The 21,037-nt window shown below is 36.8% G+C and overlaps 2 long non-coding RNA genes across 2 annotated transcripts; one reads left to right on the top strand and one right to left on the bottom strand.

The window, feature by feature from the left end:
* The first annotated feature begins 331 nt into the window (after positions 1-331).
* LOC120167068 lies at positions 332-10,982 on the top strand. Its single transcript, XR_005519998.1, has 2 exons — positions 332-378; positions 10,862-10,982. It is a non-coding gene; the product is annotated as an uncharacterized LOC120167068 (long non-coding RNA).
* LOC120167069 lies at positions 876-4,016 on the bottom strand. The gene is made up of 6 exons (XR_005519999.1): positions 2,521-4,016; positions 2,319-2,375; positions 2,047-2,133; positions 1,477-1,558; positions 1,234-1,366; positions 876-1,038 (listed from the first exon to the last, which is right to left on the bottom strand). It is a non-coding gene; the product is annotated as an uncharacterized LOC120167069 (long non-coding RNA).
* Positions 10,983-21,037: the final 10,055 nt, after the last annotated feature.

Here is a 21,037-nt window from a genome sequence, read left to right as displayed (position 1 = left end):
GGTCATGGCGAAGGAGAAGATCGGTGGATATTAGCGTTGAAGGGGCAAAAAAGGTTTGTCTCCGTTGAAGAATACTGAAGAATGAGGCAATATGGAGCATACAGTCTTTTTTTATTAGCTTAGCAATTGAGTTCATCGACAAGCATTGAGAGAAATCTTTTGTGAGTACAGGAAAGTTTTAGATGTGTTTATTGCGTATGGTAATCCAAAAAGGGCTGGAAGTTTGCCAACATTTGGTTTCATTAGATTTAGTAAGTTGTCTGAAGCTATTCGAGAAGAGGAAAGGGGATAATGAAGACGAATTGACGAGTTTAGTATTAGAGTGTGTTAGAAAACAATGCAAATCCTCAAGAATTACATATGCACTACAACAAAATTGTTCTTTAGCGGCGTTTGGGGAAAAAAGTCGCAATATGTCTAGATCTATAGCGACATTTTTGGAACAAACGCCGCAATAGGTTGAGATCTATAGTAGTGCTATTGGAACAAATGCCGCAATAGGTCGAGATCTATAGCGGTATTTTTAGAGAAAACGCCGCAAAAGGTTGAGATCTATAGCAGCGTTTTTGGAGCAAATACCGCAAAAGGTTAGATCTATAGCGGCGTTTTTGGAACAAACTCTGCAGAAAGTCGAGATATATAGCAGTGTAAACGCCGCAAAATTTCAGATCTATAGCGGCGTTTTTAGATGCAAACGCCGCTAATTACCATTCTTGTTCTAAGATTAATTTATATTTTGCATATTTCATTTCTTCTCTACATCACCTAAATTTAATAAGCTGTAGCTTTATCTAATTAACATCAACCATAAATTTAAACAACAAAATAAATTAAAATTTATAAACATTAAAGTTAAATGTATTGTAGTTTGACAGAATAGTGAAACAATATAATGAAGACAGAAAAATAACTGATCCATATCAATTGGAATGCCAGAATTGAAATTTTTCTCCATGATGTGCCACATCCCAGTATTTGGTTTGCGGAAAGATCATCTGCTTTACCACCAGAACTGCCTATTCCGCAAGCTATAAAAACCTGCACATGTATAACGGAGTGAAGACTTTTCAAATTCATGATATTTTCACATTATTGTGGAGCACTTTAGACACATTATACAGGCAATTAAAAAATGTTTCCATCTTTACATGGTGATTTTATACTTCATTGTTCAGATAGCATCATGTACTGTAAAGTGACCATGGAACTTTTTCAGACATCCGAGAATGATACCTAACAAGTTGTTTTACTTAATGTATTCAAAGATCCCAGGAGACCTCAAAGCCTGGACTGTCCCCATCAATCCCATAATTGCTTTTTAGCTGGAAACTTTAAGCAGCACATTGGATTCGTTTGTAAAGATTACCTAAATATTGCACAAACCAAAGCCATAATAAGAAAACGGATAAAATGCACTGCAATTATAGTTTCTTAGAAAATAAACAATAAAAAAGCTTTCAGAACACGAAACAAAACCAGCTTAAAGCCCTCTTCATAAAGACTTTGCAGCTTCTCTGGTATTGAAGGATACATAAGGGACCAAGTATCTGCACCAACTCTGAAAGACAAATATATTTATCAATTCAAACAAGTGAGCAGCTACTTCAATTTGGCACTTAAAGCAGATCTCTTATGATGGGGATAACAAGGTGGCATATGGCCATTCCTACACTCGTCAGCAAAACAACCATTTTCCCTTTATTCCCCGTGCCTCCTAAACCTCTAATTCCTATTCCGAGTAAGGCAGTTATGTTGAACTGTACTCCATTGGATCAATTAGAATGCATGGGAGGGAAAAATGTTCAAAGGAGTTTAACATCGTTCAGAACCAAAAATAAGTTAAAATACGAGCATGCAAGTGAATGTCATAGAACAAAACTAGTTGAACTCAAAAATCTCATTTAACAACGATGTGAAATCAACTGATAGAAAAGCAAGCATTTACTTTATTCATCCAATGCCAGTACATGCCAAATTTATGCAATGTCGGATGTAAGAATGTAGAACAACCATAACTAAATGCAAAGAAAACTGCAAACAAATTACCTTTTAACAGACGTGTTAGCCAGACAACCATCAAAATCAAAAGCAGCAATTATTAAACTTCAGAATATACAACCATGAAAGAAGAATCTGGATATGCCCCAAAAAATCAAATAAATAAAATGATGAAAGTGAAGGACATAAATATTAAAATAAATAAAAATAGATAGATTCTGCAAGGTTAGACCAATTATTAAACTTCAGCATCCACTATCATGAAAGCATTAAAGTTTTCCTTCCTTCATTTGTCAACTGTATTATGATTGGCATCTTACCCGCTCAAGAAATATAACTGTCTGGAATGCCTTCCATTTTGGTTCTAAAGCAGCATCCTAAAGCACAGAAAAAGATACAAACAAGAAAGCCAGAAAAGTTTGCAACTATGATGGAAACATTTGAGCTCTAAATAAAAAAAATCCTTAGAATATGTTAAGGTTCAAGAACATAATAATATACAACAAGCAAAACATCTCGTACCTTATACTTATCCTTGACATCGGAGACAGAAAAGGCTATGTCAAACTGAGATTTCTCATTAGGTGTTGACAACTAGTTGAGAGCATAAAAATTTAAAGCTGATCAGTTGATGGGATCCTCAACTACACAAATACCATGAACTCAAAAATTATATATAAGAATTAACCACACAAACTGACTCACTCTTTTTTGGTGAATCCATGCATGGTATAGGCAGGCTTCGAATTTGGAACTAATAATAGATGATTAAAGTGTTATTTCCTTTATTTATTCTTTGAGTTTCTCAACATACAAGAAATGCGATAAAAGGTAACCCACACTTACTTTCCTCCACTTCAATATCTTCTTTGTATTTATATGTTCTCTGTATAGTGAGCAGGAAAAGGATGCCTAGCACTGCTCTACAAAGCCAATGCTAAATGTACAGAATCTATCATTGTATTACATTTCCAAATCAAACACTTTATCAAAAATTAACAGAAACCACCCACATCTCTTATCTGATTGCCAGAAAAGGAAGAGCACGAAGCTTCATTGTTCTTTCCTACTTTTTTTCCTGGAACAAATGGTGAAATATCTACAAAATTCTTCATTATGGACCCAAAACAGCTACTGACCGGTAAGAGAACCAATAGTTAAATCTGTCGAACTAGTTCATACGTTAAGGACTCATAATCCAAAGTTCCAACGGCCTATAAATTCCCCCTTTTCTCTTCTCTTTATCAGCTCTCGTTCGAATTTTTAGTCCCATTTTAAACCGTAGAGCTAATTTTAGCATGGGTGGCATTCGAATAAGATCAAATCAAAGACAAATTCTTAAATAAATCAGCTAAGACCAGGCTTAGGCTCTCATGGAATTCCATTTGATAAAGCATACCGTTTGTTTGACACTTTGACTTCCAGTCCTACTAGATCCATGTTTGTCAAACCCAGAAAAAAAAAAGAAAAAGAATTCCCTTCTTTTGGAAATCCAACATTCTACCACTGTGTTTTAGAATTTACAGTTCCCCCGTATATCGAAATTCAATGTCATGGAAACGAAAAAAAGGTTATATTTTTATTGAAAATTCATGAAAATAAAATAAAAAACATAACTAAATCATGCTCCCTAAAATCAGTTCCTAATTGAGGGCAAGTTTCTCATTAAAATCATGAAATTGAAAAAAACCCCAGAGCTTCATCAAGCTCAAAGGATCTCGATTTACACTTATCTATGACCAATGTCTCCAGATGGGTGGGTTTAGACATACCCATATTCACATTTTCAACAGAAGCTGTGGAAAAACTTGAAAGGAAACACGTAATGGGCAGTTTAGAAAAGGAAAATGGAAGAGAATACCAGGGAACGGTAGAATCAAAGCAGGAATCGCGGAGGTTATTCCCTTCATCGTATGTAAAACGTCAAATTACTGCCACGACCTGGATTCAACCAGTCGAACCCTAAAGCTCGAATCCAGAAATGATATTGATGGTTTACTGACTGATATTTTGAAATTCAGCCCTAGGACGAAGACACCAGAAATTTAAATCGCATAAAAGGGGAAAACATGTTCATCAACGTAGTTATAAAGAGATCCAATAGAAAAGGAAAAGAAATTACTGGTAAGACGATGATGAGGATTTTGAAGAGCCTCGACCAGGAATGGATCAACGGCTGACTCTTTGTCGTTGACAGCTGCGTCGGAGGCAGATGGGTTTGATTTAACGGCGGGATTTACTGATAACTCGAACAACTTTCTCCAACAAAATGCCCAAACGAGAAGCTGCAGCAACTAAAGGTTAAGGGGAAAAAATGAAAAAGGTTAAAAGGGACTGGGGCTTAGAAACTAAAAACTTGCGGCGTTTGTAAAAAAATGTCACTAAAATCAAGTCTATAGCGGAGTTTATATAAAAACGCCGCTATAGTATTATTCTTTAGTGGTGTTTGTCAAAAAAACACTATACATGATACTATTGCGGCATTTTTATAAAAACGTCGCTACAATATTACTCTTTAGCGGTGTTTGTCAAAAAACGCCATTATACATGACCCTATTGCGACATTTTTATAAAAACCCACTAAGTACTACTCTGTCGCGGCATTTTATAAAAACGCCACTAAAGGTATCATTTTGTGGCGTTTGGGGTTTAAACGCCACTATATATTTAAATTTAGTGACGTTTACTCCCAACACGCCGATATATAATTGTTTTGCTGTAGTGATGTCATTTAGTGTGTGTACTATATACTATATATATATATATATATATATTACTAATATTCTAGAATAATATGGAAATGATAAATGTGTAGAAATATCCATGGAAAAATTTAGATATTTGTATTATTTAATATTATATCTAGAATTATTTATTAGAAGAATCTAGATATTTTTAATGTTAAATGGCTAAGATGTTCACATGTGTCAACAATCTAATGACCACTAGAAACTATAAATAGGGTGAGTTTTTTTTACCATTGTAGTAAAAGTGAAAATGTGAGAAAAGGGTACCAAAAGTGTGAGCTAGAGAAAGAGAGCTTTAGAGGTAGAGAATAGTAAAGTAGTAGGGTAACTCGATAATATTATAATTTTATTTTGTATCAATAAAAGTTGTTTTTCTCTTAAGTTTCTCAGTTAAGCCTTAATTGTTTTTAAATTCTTAGTGCACTTATGTTAGTTCTATTATATGGTCGACTCTGTCACCTAATTGATATATGGTCGGTTATACCGCCTGAATGATATATGGTCGGTCTTGTCGCCTAAGTATTATTGTGCACTAAAAAATTAAAAGATAAAAGGCTAACCAACGTGTGTTATTGTAGTGTGAGTGATATATTTTAGGTCCTTTATAGTGGGTGTGTTGGGATCGTCGAAGTTTCCAACAGGGTGTTCAGAGATAATAAGGTCATGAATAATGTATAGAAGGAAACAAGAAGCGAGGTCAAAGCTTTGAGACAACGATCATTTTTTGAAGGATACTAGATCTTTCAAAGAATTGCTCATAGGGATAATATCCAGTCGTGTCGTCCCAAGCATGAAAGAAATAGAATAATGAAAAGTGTATTCATTATTATGAAAATATACTACATGTAAAGTTGGTGAATGAGCTTTCATTAAAGCCAGTTGAACAATTGGATCCAAGCAGAACACCCATTTATATTCTAAAATCGGAGATGGGCGCACTTGGTTTGGGCTACTAGCAGTGATACGATTTAAAAACAAGGTAGAACTCTTAATGTGTTGGAGAAGAAGAACTGAATTGATCAACATGTGGTTTTAAGAGCCGAAGATGTTGGAGGGTTTTGATGGCAAAATGAGGATAAAAATCTGGGTAGTCTTTTGTGATGTCCCTTTACAAGTTTGTAATGATGAGTTTTTTCATGATCTCATAAGTCGTTGGGGGATGGTGCTAAAAATCGACGAAGAAACTAGTAAATGTAAGTGCATTGATGCAGCATGAGTGTTGGTGGCAATACAAAAGGAGTCAATTATCCCTAACAGAGTTTTAATTATCGTTAAGGGATGCTACTCATCGATCAAGATACACACTGAAAAATTCGAAGACGATCTAATCTTCATCGATGGTTTTACTCTGATAGATAGCCAGCGTAGAGAAGACCTATATGAGGCGATTGAATTTCTAGAATATCTAGTAGAAGTTAATGAGGACGAATGACATGGCTGCGTGTCAGACCGAAAAAACCTTGTTAACACTACGGATAACAGTGTTGCGTGTTAGAATGAGAAGAATGTGTATGATATGCATGCCCACCAGGGGTGGATGCACTAAGCCCCCTAGGGGTCAAGTGCATCCCCATTATTTAGGAAAAAAGTGAAATTTAGTATAATATGTTAAAGAAAAATGGAAGAAATTTTTTTTGCACTCTCATTATTTTTAAGAGAAGAAAATTAAAATTTTGGACCCTACTTATAAATTTCTGGATCCGCCACTTATGCCCACGTGGCTGAAAAAAATTGAAGAATTGTGGATCAAAGTTTTTCTTGTACTGATGGGCTCCATGAGGTCCCAATGCGCTCGGGTAGTGGGTCATCGCACTGCGATGATTGGGTTGGATGTGGAGATTCGAGTAACAATGGGTAACAAATATGGAACAGTTTGGATTATACTGGGTTGAATTGAATCAGGTTCCAAAGAATTCCAATTGAGGTGGTTGACAATTTAGAAGTTTCTTCTCCTGTTGTGATGACATAGTTTTTGCAAAATTCGAATGCTTGTGGGTATAATAGAGTTGATCCCATGCAAGAGACAAGTCTAAATATGAGATCAAACGTAGCATCAGCGTCAACAAAGAGGAGGAAGAGTAATCAAAAACAAAAGAACAAACAAAGTATTAAAGGGAAAGGGAGAGACAAATCGAAAATATGAGCAATTATTTTCTGCTAGAACCTTGGAAATTTCTTCAGATGCACAAATACCACCGTATTCAGTTGCGATTGAATGACAGGAGATTGACCCAGAAGCCGTTGAAACCTTTGCTGTTGGAAAATCTCTAGGTTTCGAGTTGAAGACTTCTGACTAGACGGTCAGGAAGAGATTAGAGAATCACGAGGACAAAGCTGGAAGCTGAAACCTCAGGTGCGCGTGTTCTTATTTGTGCATTTTTAAACATTTTATATGAAATTTTCAATCTTACTCTGGAACGTGAGAGGGATGGGTAAGACGGAATATGTGAGAGCGATGAATAGAGTTATTTCGAAATACAAAGCAAAGATGGTTTAATTTGAGAGTCGAAGTTAGCGTTCATCAACTACAGTTTAATGAAGCGTCTTAAAGGGAGAATTTATGGATATGAAGAGTTATCTTTCGTACCTTCTGAGGGAGCGTTAGGAGGATTGATAGCTATGTCAGATTCTAAATTTCTCAGGGCTAATAAGAAAACTCTGAATAACAGGTTTTTGGCATTGGGAGGTCATTTATGTTGTTTGAAACTGAACATTCTGATTATAAATGTATATGTGTCGAATAGCTATCGTGAAAGAATTGAGTTCTTCAACTAGCCTGATAAGTTGATTAAGGAAGCTGGCTTACCAGTTATAATTGGGGGTGACTTTAACACTGTCAAAAAAGTAGAGGAAAAACGTGAGTTCTATGGAGAAATTTGTCGAGTTCATAAAGAACAGGGGGCCTGATTGATTTACCATTAGCAAAGAGCCTTTATACTTGGATTAGAGGAGGCAATTCTATCAAGGCTTGTACATTTGACAGGTTTCTAATCTCGCCCGAGTTATTAGCAAGTATTCCAAACTTAAAACAGTCATCTCTGCCGAAAAGTCTATCAGATCATAACTGCGTACTTTTAAATGAAGAAAAAGAGTCTCAACTCAAAAGTTCATTCAAATGGTCTTCGCACTGGACTGACGACAAAGGCTACTCTAAATTGGTTCAATCGGTGAGTGTTAGATGCAAAGGGAAATGATATGAAACATTCTTGATTTATATAAAGCATGCTTCAAAATTGTAGGCTAAAGAAAAGAATTTAGGCGAGCCAGAATCTATTTTGGATTTAGAAAGGCAAATTGAAGCTTTAGAAGCCACTACCGTGGTGTCGAACTGCAATAGTGTGGTTACAATAGAGATTCGTACTCTCAAATGTAGATTATGAGAGAGATAGAATAGAAGAGAGTTGTTGCAAAAATCAAGACTTAATTGGTTCAAAGAAGGAGATGGGAGTTCCAAAATTTTCCATCTCACTGCATTTATTAGAGGAAGGAAAATTATATTTCAGAAATCAGAGTGGGGGACAGAATGATGATGGACCCAAAGCAAGTATGCAGTGCGTTCGAAAAACATATCCGGAAATGTTCTAAATTCAGTTTGGACAATTCTGATAAAAAAGTTGGGTTTGTAGTTAAAGAAGTTGAGGCCAAAACAAGTATGCAGTGCGTTCGAAAAGCATATCAAGAATTCCTTCGTTAGTGGAACTAGCCAAATGTGGGCACGCAAACCTGGATTCTCTGTTTTGTGTGTTTTGCAGTGAAGACCAGGAAACTGTTTACTATTTGTTCTGTCAGTGTGAGGCGGCTTGTCGTGTATGACAAAGATGGTGGTGTCTACTCTGGACCATTAAGCTCGTCGTTCCAGGCAATGTTAAAAGTCTGCTTTGTGTGTGGGACAGTCAACCGATCAAAAAAGTTGTTAAATCAATTTGGAGTATGGATTTTTTCGAGATTATGTGGTCTATATGGATTAATAGAAATTATGTTGTTTTTAACAAAAAAAAAAGCCTGTTGAAAAAGTAAATTGTTTGTGCTGAGGGCTGGCTATTGGTGTCACAGTAAATGGCCTTCATCAATCACAAATATTCTAGATTTTATGCGTTGTCCTAACGTTTTTTATCTTAGGCACGTGCAATAAATCTGTTGGTGTTATATATTAATCAGATTATTTGCTTGGTTGAACTTGAGACAGATGCGTTGTGTCGAGGGCGAAATGGAAGAGTATGGTGTAGCTTCGTTCATCGTCATACTGCCCCCGGTTTAGAACATTGTGTTGTCGTTCTGCGTATTGTCTTTTTTTAGGTAGAGGTAGAGTTGTAAATGAGACGAGATAGATTGCGATTTATTCGAGATCGACTCGATCAAGGCTCGATAAATACTCGGATTGAATGGACTCGACTCAAGCTCGAGCTCGACTCGAGTTCTTAACGAGCCGAAACGAGCTATTCGATATTCAACTCGAAAAGCTCGTGAGCAGCTCGAAAAAAAAATAATATTATAATTTTAGATTTTTTAAAATTACATTATAAAAAAATTATTAAAAATACATCATTGATAATTATAAAATTTTAAAAATATATTAAAAATTCTATAATACAACTATCCTCAAATTTTAATTTTTTTAATTAACCAGCTCAAGTCCAATTGTTACATTGTATATTACTAAAAGAAAAATAAAAACCCGTTTAATTAAACACATTTTAGATTACACCATAAACCCTAAACCTTAAACCATAAGCCCTAAACATTAAACATTAAACCCTAAACCCTTAATTTGATTATATGATAGGGTTAAGTTATGCACATGAAGGTAACATACAAATTATGCAAAATGAAATTATTGAAATTAACAAGGGTTTATATGTAAATAAACTAATAAATCACACTTGGTCAAATCAATCAATAGGTCTATTATCAAAACAAACGGTGATCAAAACATAAAATAAAAATAAATTAACAACTCGAATCATAAAAACGTAAACCTTGATTAATGACGAAATCAGGAGATTACAAATATAGCAGGTCCTAAAATGCTAATATTCCATTTCTAAAACATGGGCTACCCCTAGTCCTCAAAGTGCTGCCATTTTGGTACTACTTAAAGCTATTTCGTTTTGGTCGCTGGAATATATAGGAAGATTAGGGTGAAACGCTTAACCTAAATCATTTCCTCATCTCTCCTCAACGAGACACAACCTGTCGCTCTCTCATCTCCCTACCTTCTATCATTTTTCCTCGCTCAACCCTGTTGAAAACATTTTGATGTTTCGATATAACAAATTAAATTAAAAGAATTTTAATTTTGAAAAAGATTTTTCTAAGCATATTCGATATATTAAATCGAATATCAAAATATTACTCAAAGTATTTCAAAGATCATTTTAAATCCTTACTCAAGTGTAAAATTAAGTTTTAATCTTAAAATAATTTCAAAACGATTTTACAAAATATTTCGAACCATTTCAAAGCAAAAAATTCCAGATTGCTCAGAGGGAACCGATTCCCCCCAAGGGGGTACCGATTCCCCCTGAATGGTTTGGCTCCGAGAATTCCAGTATGCTCGGAGGGAACCGATTCCCTCCAGGGGTACCGATTCCCCCCACTGTTCACCGATTGAAATATTTGAATTTTACACTTAGGGAACCGATTCCCCCCACGCTCCAAGCAGAAATATTAATTGTTTTCACACTTAAACGGCTACAATAACTTCATTAATGATCCCCAACGTTCAGAAGTGATTCAAGGTGTATTTAAGCAAGCTTAGAAGCCATTGATTAATAACAAGAAACATCAAGCAACTAGAATCAAGAGAGAATCAAAGAGAAAGCATCAAACCTCAAGTTTGAGCATTTCAAGCCTATTTTTCATTCAATATTCATTTTGCTTTCAAGAACACTTATTGTGCTCAATTGTATATATTCTTGAGTGTTCTTTCTTTGTTCTAGAATTGTGCAAACATATTTACCTTGTGAGGTTTTTCTTGCGAGTTTGCAAATTTGTAATCTTCTCTTTGAGAAAAGAGTGTTCTCAAGAATTGGGGTATATTCTTGAGGGAGTTGTAAGGCTATCTCTTTGGCCTCAAAAGAAAGAACAAATTAGTGAATTTGTAGGAAAATCCTTAGTGCCTTAACGGGATGGTACTGACTTTCATACAGGTGCTGCATGGCTGTCGTCAGCTCGTGTCGTGAGATGTTTGGTCAAGTCCTATAACGAGCGAAACCCTCGTTTTGTGTTGTTGAGACATGCGCATAAGGAGAAAGTCTTTGCAACTGAAGTGAGCCGAGGAGCCGAGTGACGTGCCAGCGCTACTAATTGAGTGCCAGCACATAGCTGTGCTGTCAGTAAGAAAGGAGCCGGCGCCTTTCGAAAGCCCTTTCTAGTGTGCGCTTTAGTTTGATTGCTGCTAGCGCGCTTTACTAATAACATAGAAAGGGCTTTCTTTTCTCGCTTGTTTAGTAAAGTCAAGTTTTTGGCCTTATCTTGCAGGTGACGACGACGTCGAGTTGGCGGCGGAGAAAGACTCGGCATTCAGGCGAGCCACCCGGTGGTGTGGTACGTAGTAGGTTTAGTACGCCTCGCCAAAACGGCTCCGAAACAAACAAAAAGGTGTGTGCCACACTCACGAGGGACTGCCAGTGATATACTGGAGGAAGGTGGGGATGACGTCAAGTCCGCATGGCCCTTATGGGCTGGGCCACACACGTGCTACAATGGCAATTACAATGGGAAGCAAGGCTGTAAGGTGGAGCGAATCCGGAAAGATTGCCTCAGTTCGGATTGTTCTCTGCAACTCGGGAACATGAAGTTGGAATCGTTAGTAATCGCGGATCAGCATGCCGCGGTGAATATGTACCCGGGCCCTGTACACACCGCCCATCACACCCTGGGAATTGGTTTCGCCCGAAGCATCGGACCAATGATCACCCATGACTTCTGTGTACCACTAGTGCCACAAAGTCTTTTGGTGGTCTTATTGGCGCATACCACGGTGGGGTCTTCGACTGGGGTGAAGTCGTAAAAAGGTAGCCGTAGTTGCACTAAGTTACTTACGGATGTATGCATCAAACCTCAAGTTTGAGCATTTCAAGCATATTTTTCATTCAATATTCATTTTGCTTTCAAGAACACTTATTGTGCTCAATTGTATTTATTCTTGAGTGTTCTTTCTTTTTTCTAAAATTGTGCAAACATATTTGCCTTGTGAGGTTTTTCTTGTGAGTTTGCAAATTTGTAATCTTCTTTTTGAGAAAAGAGTGTTCTCAAGAATTGGGGTATATTCTTGAGGGAGTTGTAAGGTTATCTCTTTGGCCTCAAAAGAAAGAGCAAATTAGTGAATTTGTTGGAAAATCCTTAGTGTGGATAGCTAAGGTAGTGGAAGTAGACTTTGGTTGATAAAGTCGAACCACTCTAAATCGCTGTGCAATTACTTTCAATTTTCTGCAAAAGCTTCCACAAAATTTTAATTGCCAATTCACCCCCCTCTTGGCCGATTCCGTCAATCAATTAACTCAACAAACCCTAACAGAGACCCACAGCCTTCGTGGCTTCAACCGCCTAGTGCTCCGATGTGGAGCTTAAATTTCACCTAAACAGATTCCAGTGACAACCTTCATAAAAAACATCCCTAAACCTTAAACTTAAACCCATAATACCCTCGCAAATACCCAGCTTCACCACCCCATAGCCCTGCCAGACAACGACCACCGCGGCCTTCTCCGTTCCAACAGGATCCGATGAATAGCCCTCACTGGCCTAGGCAAGAAACCCAAACTTACTGAACCTTTCCTCTTCCCACAAACCCCAACGACTAACCTAGAAACCCCCTCAAATCCCTAAAACATGTGGTTTGAATCCCACATACATGATTGGAAAATCGTAAAAGATGAAGGGTTTACCTTTTCTTAGATGAGAACGTGGTTCCTAGCGAAGGCGACGATAGGTTATGGGTTAGAAAAGTAAGTTTTCTGTTTTGCTCGATGGTGGGTTCTTTGGTTGATGATGGATTATTAATGTTGATTTTTCTTGTTTTTGACCTTGTTGCTTGGTTGTTCCTGATGGCTCGTAGTTTCTAGTTTTTCCTGGTTGGTTACTGTTTTTTTTGGTTTTGTGTCTTTCGTTTCCTTTGATGTGTGTTTTCTAGTTTTTCTCTCGATGATAGCTGATGATCGATTCTTGCTTCTTGTTGCTTTTATCTTTATGCTTTTCCCATCCCCTTGCATCCTCGGAGAACAAAAACAAGTATTTTATCTATGGATTTTCATGGAGGTGATGTTACATCTAGTGGTTTGTATGAGCTTTTGCAAGACGTTTTTAGTGGAGAAACATTTGTACCGCGTGTGAAGTCTGAACTTGATTCATATTTGGGTCTCAAGATTACAGTTCCGTTCTATATTATCTCAAACAGGTGATAAACAATAAACAGAACTGTAGAGACTCTCTGTAAAGTTATGTTTTTAGCTTGACATGTTTTTGGTTTGTAGTTGTTTGAGAAGGTTGAAGTTGATAAACCTACTGTTAGTCGTTCAGCATCATCTGAGATTTATGTTTTGGGGCTAAGGTATAAAGCCCCTGTAAAGATTGATCCACGACTGCTTGACTTTAAGCATCTATTTTAGGGATTAATAGAACCACAAAAGAAGGTTTTTGTTTCATTTTATGTTTCGAACTCTCTCCTTTACCCCATTGATTGTATTTATTCTCATCTTTTTCCTTTCTATATGTGCTTGATGTAGGTGATTGATGTACTTAGGGTAAGTAAACAAAAGAGACATTATGTTGGGTAAGTTTTCCGTTTATCATACAACAATGTAACTACTTTGTTCATATTTTGGTAAATATTTTCAAGTGTTTACTTTGTTTCTAAATACATGCCGACCACAGGTATGAAAATGGGGAGACAATCTCGAAGAAGATGTCTACTGCTGCTGACTTCATTTGGTCTGATTCTCCTCTTGAAATCTTTGGTTTGGTTACTACCATAACCTTTGAGGATCCAGCTTCATTGCCTATTAAGGATCACAGTTCTACCTCAGAATAGGTGATTATCTTTTTAATATTTCTAGTCTTACCTTCCATGAAACTTGTCATTACTTACTTTGCTAGTGTCTTGACAGGTCAAAGCTATTTTTGATGATTTGCGTGTTCTACGAAAGTAGGATTTCAAGAATCTTTTAAAGTAAGAAGCATAATTGTTTTCAATTTTTCCCTTTTGAGATTTTTAAGCCTAAACATTTTGTGATAATAAGAAAATATGTGAGTAAAGCTATAATCAATGCACTAGGTACATACTACAGTGAGTGGGAACTTTGTTGCGGAATACGGCTATCGGATAGAGCAAAATCGCAACTGATAATTTGAGAAAATAAAAATGAAGATAAAGAAGACATAAATTTTACGTGGAAAACCCCTAATTAATATAGGGTAAAAACCACAGGCAACGGTAGGAGAATTTCACTATAAGAAAATATGAATTACAACTTTTCTTGATCTACCAAGGAGAAAACAATGACAATTCTCTTTTGACAAAAAAGAGAAAAAAAACTCTCAAGAAACTCTCTAAATTCTCTAGCATTGAGAGAAAGCTAGAATGATTTGGGTTGATTTTGAAGCTAAATGAGTTAGGGTATTTATAGTTGAAGCTTAAGGACTAAACTTGTAAATACCTTAAAGTACAATTACTAAATCTACAATTTTACCATCCATGAAATTCAACAATTTCATGTGCCTAATTTTGACAACTAACTTTGAATTCAGCCGCCCCATTTGCTGCAAAATAAGACCATTAATGCAGTTGTGAATTTTGACTTTCAATAATCTCTCACTTGAAGATTTGATTAGAACAATCATATATTCATACCATTCTTTCTACATTGTACCTTCATATTGCTTATGTTTCTACCAGGCCACAAGAGGATCGACACCAAATAAATTTATCAGCGTTGATCGCATTCGTCATGAAATCTGCTATGTTATCTTTAGTATGGATTTTCTGCATATTTATCTTTCATTCTTCTACCTTTTCACAAATGAAATGGTACTAAACTCGTATGTGTTTTGTCCTTGAATGAAATGTTGGATTCCTTACTAAATGGAAGGCGCTTTGACTGTCACAAAACAGAGAGACATACTCTTGATTGTGCCCAAGCTCCTCTAATAACATCTTCAACCAAATTATTTCTTTACTGGCTTGTGTAGCTGCTATATATTCTACCTCTGTTGTGGACGTAGCTACAACTGACTGCAACTTAGAAACCCAGCTTACAGCTCCACCAGCAACTTTGAACACATATCCTGTTGTAGATTTGCTTTTATCCAAATCCCTTGCATAGTCAGAATCGACATATCCATTGAGAAGTAAGTTTAATCCTCTGTAATATAATGCAACATTTGAGGTCCTTTTGATGTATCTCAGAAGCCTCTTTATTATATTCCAATGCTCTTTGCTTGGATTCTCCATGTACTGACTAACCACTCCCACTTGTTGGGTCCAACGATCACCCTTAGGGATTCTATCGTGTATGGGAGCGATATCGGTACGTGAATGTCCAATCTGCCGAGGCCCACGTGTGCCTTGCGAAGCCCCTAGTCCCGCCCACAACACGCTATAGATGCGGGGCTCTACAATGTCGTGGTGAACTGTGGGGGTGCCCCACAAGAATCCACATTGGCTTAGGGGAACCCAGTGATCACCCACTACAAAGATATGAGGTTAAAATGGCCCACCTACTTATCACCAATTGGTTTTAAGAAGGAATGGTGATCATTCGCTTCAGAACTCTATAGTTAAACTTGCTTGGACCAGGGAAATCCAGGGATGGGTGACCCATTGGGAAGTTGTTCAGAAATGAATGACTCGATCCTACAATTGGTATCAGAGCAGGTTGCAGGTTTGAATCCCCCAGGTGTCTCTAGGGGTAATTATTGGGTTATGGGGTCCAGCGATCACCCTTAGGGATTCTATCGTGTATGGACGCGATATCGATACGTGACTGTCCAATCTGCCGAGGCCCGCGTATGCCTTACGAAACCCCTAGGCCCACCCGCAGCACGCTATAGTTAAGCGTGTTTGGACCAGGGAAATCTAGGGATGGGTGACCCACTGGGAAGTTGTTCAGAAATGAATGACTCGATCCTACACCACTACTTGTGCAATGTTTAGTCTTGTGTTTATCATAGTGAACATTAAACTTCTCACTGCCGATGCATACGATATTCGAGACATATCCATCCTCTCTTCTTCACTGCTAGGACTCATAGTGGAGGATAATTTGAAGTTAATATGAAGAGGTGTAGAAATTGGCTTACAATCTTGCATGTTGAATCGTGACAATATCTTCTTCAAGTAATTTTTTTGTGAAAGCCAAATCTTCCTATTACTTCTGTCTCGGTGAATTTGCATCCCTAGAATATTGTTTATTGATCCCAAGTCATTCATTTCAAATTCCCTAGCCAGTTGTGCCTTCAATTCTTCAATATGATCTTTGTTGGGTCCTGCAACCAACATGTCATCCACATACAACAGCAATATAACAAAATTGTTATCACCAAACCTCTTGAAATAAGCACAAAGGTTTGCGTTAAGTCTGTTGTATCCAAGGCACATAATGAAGGAATCAAATCTCTTATACCAACACCTCGGCGCATGCTTTAGACCGTACAGGGATTTGTTCAACCTGTAAACCAAGTTCTTCTTTTCTTTTTCTTCAAAACCTTCAGGCTGGAGCATATAAATCTCTTCTTCAAGATTTCCATGAAGAAAAGTTGTTTTAACATCTAGCTACTCTAGATGTTAGTTCAATGTAACACACATTGCTAAGACTACTTGAAGTGTTGTTAGTCGAACAACAAGAGAAAAGATTTCATTAAAATCAATACATTCTTTTTGAGTATATCATTTGACCATCAGTCTTGCACGATACCTCTCCACTTTATCGTCACCATTTTGCTTGATTTTGAATACCCATTTGTTTCCAATTGGCTTCCTTCTTTGTGGTAGTGACACAAGGTCTCATGTATTATTTTTATGAAGGGCTTCAATTTCTTCTTGTATCGCCATCATCCACAGTGAAGCATCTGAGCTGTTTATTACCTCTTGGTATGTTGATGGCTCACCGTCCTCTGTTAAAAGGAAGTATACAATATTTCATTCTATAACATAATTTGAGTGCCAATTGGGACGTTTTCTTACCCGATCTGATTGACGAGTTGTTGGAGCTTCAGAACTATCTGGTTCTTTTTCATCATGTGTTGGTTCTGCTTTAGAAGAATCTCCATGTTCAAACTCCTTTTCCACATGTATCTGCGTAGTCTCTGGCTTTTCAGCGCTATCATCGTCTTCTTTTCTTTGTAGTTTATCTTCTACAAAGATAACATCCCTACTGATGATCACTTTGCGGGCAGTGGGATCCCACAAGTGTTACCCTTTTACACCATCAGCATACCCCAAGAATTTGCATTTCCTGGATTTTGGATCCATCTTTGAAATTTATTGGGAGTTGTACATCACGTATACAATACTTCCAAATACATGGAGGTTTGAATAATCAGTTGGTTTACCAGTCCACATCTCCATTGGTGTCTTCAGCTCTATTGTAGTTGATGGAGCTCAATTCACCAAATAACAGGTGGTATTTACTGTTTCTGCCCAAAATGATTTTTCTAGGCTTGCATCCCTCAACATTCCTCATGTTCTTTCTAACAAGGTTCTGTTCATCCGCTCTGTCACTCTATTTTGTTGAGGAGTATTCACCACTATGAAATGTCTTTTGATGCCTTATTTCCTGCAAAAGTCATCAAATTCTTCACTTGTGTATTCTCCTCCATTATCTGTTCTGAAACATTTGATCTTATTTCCAGAATCAAGTTCCAAATGTGCTTTGAAGTTTTTGAAAGTTGAAAACACGTCTGACTTCTTTTTAATAGAGTACACCCAACATCTCCTAGAGTAGTCATCAATAAATGAGACAAAGTATTTTGCTCGGCCTAGGGATGTAACTAGTGCTTGCCATACGTCAGAATGAACCAATTCTAGAACACTTTTGCCTTTAGAATTTGACGTGTTCAATTTCAACCGGTGCTGCTTACTCGTTATGCAATGCTCACACAAAGTAAGTGATACCCTTATTAAGCCTTGAAGTAGCTTTTGCTCCACAAAGACTTCCATTCCTTGTTCTGACATGTGTCCAAGTTTATGATGTCATAGCATTGCAGAATCTGAACTACACAAGGCAACAAAGGCTTATGCTTCTAGCAAAGTCTCTCCCTTCAACATGTACAAGTTTACAGCTATCTTTTTGCCTTTCATCACCACAAGCGCTCCACGGAACACCTTCATGATTCCTTTCCTTGTTTCAATCTTGCTTGCATTATTATCCAACAATCCGCAGTATAATAAATTTTCTTCAGGCCTTTCACATGCCGCACATCTCGAACAAATTTAATTGTTCCATTATATATCTTCAATTTGATGGTTCCCACGCCAACGATCTCTAAGGCATGATCATTGCAACTATATACTGATCTTCCTGAGACAGGTTCGTAATGATGAAATCATTCTCTTTTCGAGGTCATGTGATATGTTACTCCTGAATAAATGAGCCATATATCTGTAAATCTTTTTCTACCTTCCACGGTGTTTGCGGTATTACCTTGTGGATTGGAGTTTTTATTTAGACTCTAACAATCATTCTTCAAGTGACCCTTCTTTCCACAGTTGTAGCACTTTAAATTCTTCTTTCTTCTCGACTTTGATCTACCATGTTTGTGACTGCTGCTTTGTCTACGTTCTGTTGATCTCCCTCTCATCGTTGTCAATGCTTCTGCTTGTTGCAGATTTACTTGTCTGTCTTCCTTGTTCTTGCGCCGATTTTCTTCTTGTAGAACATCAGCTGCAACGTCATCGATGACTAGACTGGTGACATTATTACTTGTCAAGTTGATGATGAGTTAATCATACGAATCCGGTATACTTTGAAGTAGAAGTTCAACACGTTCTTGTTCTCCTATTGTACATCTTAGGGATGTAAGCTGAGAAAATAAAGTGTTTAACGTGTTTAAGTGCTCCGTCACTGAAGTAGATTCCGGCATCCGGAGAGTGTACAATTTCCTCTTAAGAAAATTTTTATCATGCAACGATGTGGCCTCGTACCATTTGGTGAGATGACCTCATATCTCCTTAGCTGTCTTTTTCTCCTCGATGTTTGACAATACTTCATCTGCTAATGCTAGATGAAAGTTTACCATAGCATTCCTGTCCATTTTGATTCATTTGCTGTCATATGTGAAATCTACCGGCCTTTCACTGATAGCTGCTAGACAACCGTCTTTCCTCAGGATGGCCTTCATTTTTAATTTCCACAATGAGAAATTTCTCTCATTGAATTTTTCAATATCAAATTGCGTCATCATAGCTTCTATTACGGATAGCTCCCATTATTTCACTATCGTGAATAGTTCTCTGGAACCTTCAAAGAATAGGTAACACCTTATCACTTTCTTATGTTGGAGGATCCACCTTTTGATGGAAACCACAAAGACAATAAGTAGATATTACACACTCTAATCTGGCTCTGATGCCAATTGTCGCAGAATACGGCTATCGGATATAGAAAAATTGTAACTGATAATTTGAGAAAATAAAAATGAAGATAAAGAAGACACAAATTTTACGTGGAAAACCCCTAAATAATATATGGTAAAAAACACAAGCAACGGTAGAAGAATTTCACTATAAGAAAATAGGAATTACAACTTCTCTCAATCTACTAAGGAGAAAACAATGACAATTCTCTTTTGATAAAAAGGAGAAAATAACTCTAAAGAAACTCTCTAGTATTGAGAAAAAGCTAGAATGATGTGGGATGTTTTGAAGCTAAATGGGTTAGGGTATTTATAGTTAAAGCTTAAGGACTAATCTTATAAATATCCTAAAGTACAATGACTAAATCTACAATTTTACCATCCATGAAATTCAACAATTTCATGCGCCTAATTTTGACAGCTAACTTTGAATTCAGCCGCTCCATTTGTTGCAAAATAAGACCATTAATGCAGCTGTGAATTTTCACTTACAATAAACTTAATTTGACATGTTGCAATCTTTTGTAAGTAAGCTTAACTGGTTGATATCATCTGTTGTATTATTTTTTTAAGTAAACATGCAACTATCACGATATTGTTATCTTTTGTAAGGAAAATAGTGTTATCTTGTATAAATTTGGATATGTTGTCATATTTGTCATCTTTTTATAAATTTAGATGTGTTGTCATATTTTGTAAACTTTTAATACATTTGAAGTTTTAAAAACTTCAAAGCTTATATTAATTATCCTAAATTTCTTGTAATTGTATTTTTAGATTTTTAGATTTTAGATTTTTTATAGTCCATACATTCATATTATAATGTATTGGTGATGGTTGATTAAAGGGAAAATTATTTATGTATTTTAAATGTAATATAAGATTTTTGTAGTCGAATCGAGCTTCAATCGAGCTCCTGAAATTTTTTGAGTTCGAGCTTTTTCGAGTTCGAGTCGAGTTTTAGTAATATATTTCGAGTTCGAGCTGAGCTTCATAATTTTTAGCTCGCGAGTTTTTGAGTCGAGCCTACGTTTAAAATTTTTGAGTTTGAGTCGAGTTCACCAATATTCGAGCTCGACTCGGCTCGTTTACACCCCTAGATAGAGGTGTGTTGTCGGTTTGAAGGTTCCTTGTTCTTAGCATATATGAGTTCTTAGTCTAGGGGTTCTATTACTGTCTGTCATGTCTTGTAGATTTGGGTGTTGAATTGAGCAACAGTGGAATTGTTGGTATGTGCGGGTAGAGATGAGCATGGGTCGGTTGGGTCGGATTTTTGGTCCACCCGACCCGACCCAAGAATAATGACTCCTCCATCCGAAATCCGACTTGACCCGCATAATATATACCCCCACTCGACCCGAACCCGACTTTTTGAAATAAAATCCGAACCTGATCCGATCCGAAATAATAAAAATATTATTTTTATTCAATAAAAACAATTATTTAATTGAAAAAATAATATATAGAGGGGTATTATTGTAATTATTCTTAAATATATAAGGTAAAATTATTTTTTCCAGGTAGGGTCGGGTTGGATAATTTTCACCCTAAACTCGACCCGAACCCGAACTCAATTTTAAAGAAAAAAAACTAACACAATCGGATCAAAACCTATTAGATTCGGATCCAAGGCCCATCCCTATGTGCGGGGCCTTGGTGCGCGCCTGAGAATTATCCTATTGGAACTGTAGAGTCTTGTGTGGTGTCATAGAAATGATTTC

The sequence above is a fragment of the Hibiscus syriacus genome, unplaced genomic scaffold (genome assembly GCF_006381635.1).
Source record: "Hibiscus syriacus cultivar Baekdansim isolate YM2019G1 unplaced genomic scaffold, ASM638163v2 tig00111662_pilon, whole genome shotgun sequence".
Classification (NCBI taxonomy): Eukaryota; Viridiplantae; Streptophyta; class Magnoliopsida; order Malvales; family Malvaceae; genus Hibiscus; species Hibiscus syriacus.
Note: the sequence above shows the minus strand (reverse complement) of the source record. Positions and strands in the feature narration are given on the sequence as shown.